The sequence below is a fragment of the Nicotiana sylvestris genome, chromosome 6 (genome assembly GCF_000393655.2).
Source record: "Nicotiana sylvestris chromosome 6, ASM39365v2, whole genome shotgun sequence".
Classification (NCBI taxonomy): domain Eukaryota; kingdom Viridiplantae; phylum Streptophyta; class Magnoliopsida; order Solanales; family Solanaceae; genus Nicotiana; species Nicotiana sylvestris.
Window position 1 is genome coordinate 9,429,667 of NC_091062.1, and position 7,062 is coordinate 9,436,728.

The window sequence follows — 7,062 nt, forward strand, 5'->3', positions numbered from 1 at the left end:
AGCAGAAGAGAGACGGATCCAAGACGCAGTAGTTTACTGATTTTTAAATAACACTCAAGGAAAAGCAGCCTGAAATTATTCAAGTAAAAGTTCAGCTTGTTTTTCTCTCTTTGCTCTCAAATTCTGATTTCTTAAAATTCAGTCAACTCTCTCAACTTTTTCCTCTATCTTCCTGCACTATGTAAAAATGACTCTATTTATAACCAAGAGTCTTGTCTTGAACCACTAACCCAAAATATTCCCATAATTGCATGTCTTGCCCCCACTACTTAATGTTTTTCTTATTTAAATCCCTTGTTCCTCATGCCTACATGTTTTGTCCCCCACTATATTAAACAAATACATTATTCCCACCCCATTATGTCTTGTCCCCCACCATGTACTAGTGTAATATTATTAATGCCTAGTGGACGGACCACTCAGATTAAATAATTATTCAAATTTTCAATTCCAAAAATACACCTCCGAACTTACTGAAATTACCATTTTACCCCTGAAAATACTGCAATTTACCATTCTACCCCCATCAGTTATAACCAATTCGCCTAATCAATTCTAACCAAAATACAACAACTATAACCAATTCATCTAACCAATTAACCACACTAATAATCAAACTCTGAATGAACGAACTCACTAAACAAAGTCCTAATGGAACAAGATTCATGAATTAACAACAGAGTTAGATTCATATTAGAACAAACTTAATGGAACAAGCAAGAAGATTTCAATCACTAAACTTGATCATCAATCGAACTTCAAATTAAGTCTAACAATATTACAACCAAGATAAAGGATTCAAGTGATTAAACTAACACACTTCTATATTAAAACTAAACAAGAACAAATGCATAAAAACAAACTGAAGAAATAATCAAGAAATGACAACAAACGAACAAGAAAAGAATCAAACATATACTGATTTCAGATCCGAGAATATCAAACAAAATACGGACAGAACTGAAACTTAAACCAACTAACCGTATCGGAACAAACGACGAACTCGAACGGAAACAAATCTACTTGGAAACTTTGAAACTAAAAATAAACTCGAATCTGCCCAAAAAATAACTCGACGAGTAGGAACGCAGCAGTGGCGACGCTGGTTCATTTGTTTTGACAAGAAGAAGAACGAAGCAGTAGCAGCAACGCTGCTCAACTGGACGGGCGATGGAGGCGACGATGCTCATTTGGACGTGACGATCGAGCTGTGGTCGTTCGTGGCTGGAGCTCGAAGCAATGGCAGCCATGGTCGTCGAGCAAGCAATGGCAGCCATGGCGACGAGGCGAAGACGAAGCAGAAGATGAAACAGCAGGGATGGCTGCTGGAGCTTGACGAAGCTGGTTGTGTTAGAGAGGTCAGGGGTCGTTTGGTCGTTCATAGCTTGAGCTTCGCGGCGAGGGGTCGTTTGGTCGTTTGGACGAAACTGGACGAAGCAGCAGCAGCAACGCTGCGTTGTGGTCGACGACGAGGGTGGCTGTGTTGTGTATGTGTTGCTCTCTGTGTGTGTGTATGCGGAGGATGAATGGGACGACGGGAGAGGGGCAGCCATGGGAGGTAGGGGTGGGCATAAAATTCGAAAAACCGAATTCCGAACCGAACCAAATTAATTTGGTATTTTGGTTTCGGTTTTTTCGGTATTTCGGTCTAATTCGGTACTTGAATTTCGGTATTTCGGTTCGGTTTTCGGTTTTATAATTGAATTATTTCGGTAAACCAAAATACCGAAATTTGGTAATATTAATACAGCCCAAACCCCAAAGCCCCAAACCCAATTACCTATTTTATTTGACTTTGGGCCACAGCCCACACGCCCACACCCAGGCCCAGCTGCGCCCCAAACCCAATTCTACCTTAGACATTTTCCCAACACTCAATAGTCTAACACTCAGAGTTTTGGTGTTAATACACTTGGGGTCTAGGGCTGGGAGTCGGAGATATCATCGAGAATTCGAGATCGAGATAGGGTATTAGGGTTTGCAGTTTGCTTACTGCTTCAGCCTTCGGTGCTTAGGAGATATCATCGAGAATGAGAAGAAGAAGAAGACGAGAATCGACTGCGATTCTAGGATATCAGTCTGCGAGTTGAGTTACGACCAGTCGACATTCGAGCTCGAGTCTCATCTCATCTTCACCGGTTAACTTCACTTCTTTTGTAAGTTTTGTAAGTCTCATCTCATTCTCATGATCTCATCCCAATACTCGACTACTCTCTGAGGTTTTTGTTGAGATTTAATTTCTGATTTTCTACATCAAACTATTTTAGGGTTATAGGCGGCGATTTCCAGCTCGATTCGATTCCGGGCAAACGAAGTGTCGAAGACGCTGCTGTCCTGTTCCAGTCTTCCGAGATCGATTCAATTTCAATTTCAAAGGTATGTTTCGCTTTCTTTTGGTTGTATTGCTAATTGAATGAACTGATGTTCTGAGCTTTTCCCTTTAGTAGGAAAATATCATCTGTATCACGTTCATACTCTTTCTTTTGGTTGTATTACCTTGTTTAGGTCTGATTTTTTGAACTTTACCATATCATATTCATATGAGTAACTAACAATAGCAGACTCCTCTCTTTGAAAATCATGAAATACAGTATCTTCTAGTATGTTGGCTTCTAGAATTTCAAGAAAAGATTTAGTCACTCTCTTAGCTTCTCAGCTGAGCTGGAGTTCTCAATGGTGTTACATCAGCTCTATTGTCACAATTATGATTGATGTAATCAAGACCTTAGAAACTATCAAGAATAATGTTTCTACAGCAAATTCTAAGTTACAGGAAATTGTTATTGATATTCAAAAAGTCAGAAAATGATAATACTTGAAGATAACTAAATACCACTGAAAATGCTAATCCTAGACTTATAATGTGCACACATAAGAAAACTCATGTTACTTTGGTAGCAAGGTAGATAATACTTGTATTTGTTTAATTTTGTAAGGTAGCAAGGTACTTAATTTGTTGATTGTTATTGATAGCAAGGTAGTTATTAGTTAATTTGTTGATTGTTAATTTATGTTTATATTTGTTTAATTTTGTATAGATGGAAGATACAAGTAAAGTAAGTGATGTTGGTTCTACTGAAAGTTTACCTATTACGGTAGATAGTAACACCAACACCATTGATACTCAAGATTCCAAGAAAAGGAAAGCAATGCAACCTAGGTCTGACGTTTGGAACCATTTTGATAAATTTGAGGTTAATGGGGTTGGGAAAGCACGGTGTCGATATTGTAAACAAGCTTATGCTGCTAATTCATCTAAGAATGGAACAACAGGATTGAAGAATCATTTGCTTAGATGCAAAGAATACCCACTTAAAATTGCAGAAGATAATAGTCAAACAAAGATAAATTTTCAATCTTGCCAAAATGATGAAGGATCAATTTGGAAATTTGATCAAAAAGTGGTTAGGAGGGCCTTAATTGAGATGATAGTTACTGATGAACTACCATTTAGCTTTGTAGAAAATGAAGGCTTTAAAAAGTTTATGAGAAAAACTCAACCACTATTTCGTATTCCTTTTCGTAGAACAATAACAAGGAACTGTTATGAAGTTTACGGTGAATTGAGGCAAAATCTAAAAAGTTCTTTTAGAGAAGCACAACCAAAAATTTGCCTAACAACAGACACTTGGACTTCATTACAAAGAATAAATTATATATGTTTGACAGCCCACTTCATTGATAGGGATTGGAAATTGAGGCAAGGTTGTTTTCTGGAACTATATCCCTGAATACTATAACCAAAACAACTACTATTTTATAAAGTTGCTCAAAGATGTTTTCCTAAATGTGGATAGTGTGGATACAACTAGCTTCTCCTCCAAAAAGTTTTTACTTAAAAGAGAAAATTATTTTGGCTATTTGTATACTAATGACTCATGAATGTAAAATGCTAAGAGTGCTCTTCTTGATTGTTTGAAACATGTTTCAAGACTATGTCCAAATATAGGGTGGCAACAACAACAACAACAATTATGATTATAATAAAGCGCTTTAGAATACAGTCCAATACAGCTTCAGTTTAATTTCAAATCCACCAGAAATTATCTAAAATTTATAGCAATAAAAGGGCTGGTCATTTGATCTATCTAAAGATTTATAATTCCCTTAATTTAGAGGAAATCAAGTAAAAAACGACTTGACTACCCATCCATATATAGAGTAGACAAAAGTTAAAACTCGATAAAATTAGTTAAATCAAATGATATAACAGAATAAGTACATAAATCAAAGGAGATAATAACATTGCACTATATTTAATCTAATGCCGATTAACAATCTACCACCAACGCTAAACCAAAATGAAAGAGAAAACAAACAAACAAAAAACTCTAAAAGAAAAGAAAACTATTGAATATACAATGGGAACGGAATTATGCAAGAAAGAACCCTAAAAGGTAGTACAAGATGAACATTCTTCCACGAATAAGAGGTTTCTGTCCAATTCTTCAAACCCTAGCAAATTTTTCTCATCTCTTCCCATTCCAAAATCTTCTTTTTCACTTACCCCACCAAAATCCCAATCAAATACTTCTAAATCAGTAAAGCCTCTTAAGAAACAAGAGTTCGAAACATCACTAGATGACTATACCCACAAAGTTTCTAGGTGATAAGAATGGGAGAAACTAACCAAGAAGATGGGATTTCACAGATCTGCGCAACGACACCCGCCGTCGCTAACCACCGTCTGCCGCCGTCAGTCGATAGGTGGAGTGAGAGAAATTGGAGAGGGAAAGGATATAGAGAGAGAAAATCGACGGAAGAAATTAGGGAAATAGGTCTGTTCTCTAATGGTTAATTCGGGTTCCGACGATCGCCATATTTTTGTTTAAAGTTTATATTTCCCACTATCACTTTTTTTTGGTCTAACATATTTTATTTTTTTTGACTTTCCGACTGAATGGCTTACAAATGTGAAGGCGGGAAATTCCCGCATTATTTTTTCACTGCTTAATCGGAATAACAGTCGATATTATTTTTAAAAAATAAATAATGAAATTACAATCATTTTTTGACTTCAAATTACAAATTTAGTCATATTAGCGACCGCCTAATATTCAGGCAAAAATTTCGGTCGGGGAATAATATTTTTTTAGTAGGGACATTTCAGATCTCCAAATATATGTGCACAATAGAAAGTTTAACTACTCTCGTCAAATTAGGCTAGCGAAGGTAAAAGATGCTAATAATGAGGATTAGAAAGGCTTGTGGTCTAGATGGAAACACATAAAGGTTTGGAAGTGTCTCGAAGAAGTTGGAGTAGGATCTTAATGCTAAAAGGGTAATTTATGTCCGTTCGAAAATTGCCCAAGGTTCACCATCGTGCAGCAGTCAAACTTAGCCTTTACTTCAGCCTTTCTAACACTTAGAATTATTTTAGGACATTTGGGACTTAGAGTAAAATTCAGGCAACAAGTAAAGTAGAGGCACATACGAAATTTATAGAAATCTCTACTCGTATAAGAACACAATATATGTGAATATAAGAACACAATAAAGTCAATCCTATGGCCAAGAACAAAGAACACCCTAGTTACCTTCCCCAAAACGATTTCGCACCCTTAGGAATTACACTTAGACGTTTTTGGTTAACACTTTACCACAAGACTAAGTTCTACCTTTTGGGACAGCCTTATGCACGTTTTTATAGTGCAGGCTTCCCAATTACACTTGGCAACATCTACGACAATCAGTTGACAAGCCCCAATTGATAGGCAAACATGACAGACATGATTAAAAACGTGCATCCACTTAGCCCCGTAATCAGACATGCTTGGATGTGGCAGTTGTAACCACTTAACTACACTGTCATGTGTCCAGCACACTTTGTAACCACTGTCACACCTCCTTTTTCCCGAGGGGGATATAAGGAGTGTTTTCAATTTAAGTGACATTAATCAAAATGGGATTATTTATTTATGAGTCGCTACTTGGGATAATTTTATGGTGTCCCACGTCACCAGTTTATTTTAAATACCAAATCGGGGAAAATTTGACTCTGTTTAAAGTCTGCGAAATCAAAAGACCGGGTAAGAAATTCAGTTAACCCAGGAGAAGGTGTTAGGCACTTTCGAATTCCGTGGTTTTAGCACGGTCGCTTAGCAATTTATACTTGGCTTATTTTATCTAATTACTCATTTTAGGACCTATGTTTATTTTACCTTTACCGCTACTAATTACTTGATAACTCGTATTTAAAGAATTATCTTAAGACGAGTTATGCGTACGTATACTCGTTTTAGTTTGGTGCGTCAAGAATCACGTCATACGTACGTGTACACAATTTATCACGCATTATTACTATCAAAAAAGTTTGGCCGAAGTTGCGCGAATACATACCTCGATTTATTTCCTTAAAAACTAATTTGAGATTATTGTGAGGCCATAGTATGGAAGTCATTGTGGAAGAAATAAGGTAAATTAATTATGGAAAAATGGGCTAGTTTATAGCCTTATTGACACTTAGGCCATGTTTGGATTCAACACAATTGATCTAGTTTCTTGCAAAATTCAGCCAATGTGAGCACGTGATTTTTTTCCTATATGAGAATTACTCCCAAAAATTTAAAATAAAATAATTTTCCTTTGTGTGCAATTTTTGAATTTTTGTGGCATTTTTTTGGATAATTATTTGTATTTTTGTCTGTGCATGTTTATTTGTTATATTAATAAAAAATATAAAAATATGTCGCATTTGCATTTAATATTTAATTCTACAATTAGGAGTAATTAAATTTGTTTTACAAAATGAAAAAAAATCATAAAAATATGTATTTTGCATTTTTAGCATTTAACGTCCAAATTGTGTGATTTTATCGTTAATTGCTATTTAATTGTGTGTTAATTGTTATTAGGAGTTAATTAGTATTTTGAGATAATTTTGGGTTTTATAATTTAATCTTAGCACTTTTAGCTTTATTAATTAGGAAATTAAATAAATAGAAAAGAACAAAAATAGAAGAAATCGGATTGGGCCTTTTCTTCAAATTTTAAACCAAATACCCAGCCTTCCCCTACGACCCGGTCCATTTCAAACCGGGTCGACCCAGTCCATAACCCCAA